At 42.1% G+C, this 741-nt stretch overlaps 1 pseudogene; it reads left to right on the top strand.

The window, feature by feature from the left end:
- The first annotated feature begins 6 nt into the window (after positions 1 to 6).
- Positions 7 to 736, top strand: LOC145719498 (aspartate--tRNA ligase, cytoplasmic pseudogene; annotated as a pseudogene).
- Positions 737 to 741: the final 5 nt, after the last annotated feature.

The raw sequence follows: 741 nt of genomic DNA, 5'->3' as shown, positions 1-741 counted from the left end.
AGGGAAGCAGTGTTTCTTAGTCCTACGTCAGCAGCAGTTTAATGTCCAGGCACTCGTGGCGGTGGGAGACCATGCAAGCAAGCAGATGGTTAAATTTGCTGCCAACATTAACAAAGAGAGCATCGTAGATGTAGAAGGTGTAGTGAGAAAAGTGAATCAGAAAATTGGAAGCTGTACACAGCAAGACGTAGAGTTACATGTTCAAAAGATTTATGTGATCAGTTTGGCTGAACCCCGCCTGCCCCTGCAGCTGGATGATGCTATCTGGCCTGAGGTGGAAGGAGAAGAGGAAGGAAGAGCTACTGTTAACCAGGATACAAGATTAGACAACAGAGTCATTGATCTTAGGACATCAACTAGTCAGGCAGTCTTCTGTCTCCAGTCTGGCATCTGCCATCTTTTCAGAGAAACTTTAATTCACAAGGGTTTTATGGAGATCCAAACTCCTAAAATTATCTCAGCTGCCAGTGAAGGAGGAGCCAATGTATTTACTGTGTCATATTTTAAAAATAATGCATACCTGGCCCAGTCCCCACAGCTGTACAAGCAAATGTGTATTTGTGCTGATTTTGAGAAGGTTTTCTGTATTGGACCAGTATTCAGAGCTGAAGACTCAAATACCCACAGACATCTAACTGAATTTGTTGGTTTGGACATTGAAATGGCTTTTAATTACCATTACCATGAAGTTGTGGAAGAAATTGCTGACACCTTAGTACAAATATTCAAAGGACTCCAAAA

This window comes from Leptonychotes weddellii, unplaced genomic scaffold, assembly GCF_054177405.1.
Source record: "Leptonychotes weddellii isolate Sample4059 unplaced genomic scaffold, ASM5417740v2 HiC_scaffold_48653, whole genome shotgun sequence".
Classification (NCBI taxonomy): domain Eukaryota; kingdom Metazoa; phylum Chordata; class Mammalia; order Carnivora; family Phocidae; genus Leptonychotes; species Leptonychotes weddellii.
The sequence above is the reverse complement of the archived record's forward strand: the minus strand, read 5'-3'. Positions and strand labels throughout refer to the sequence as shown.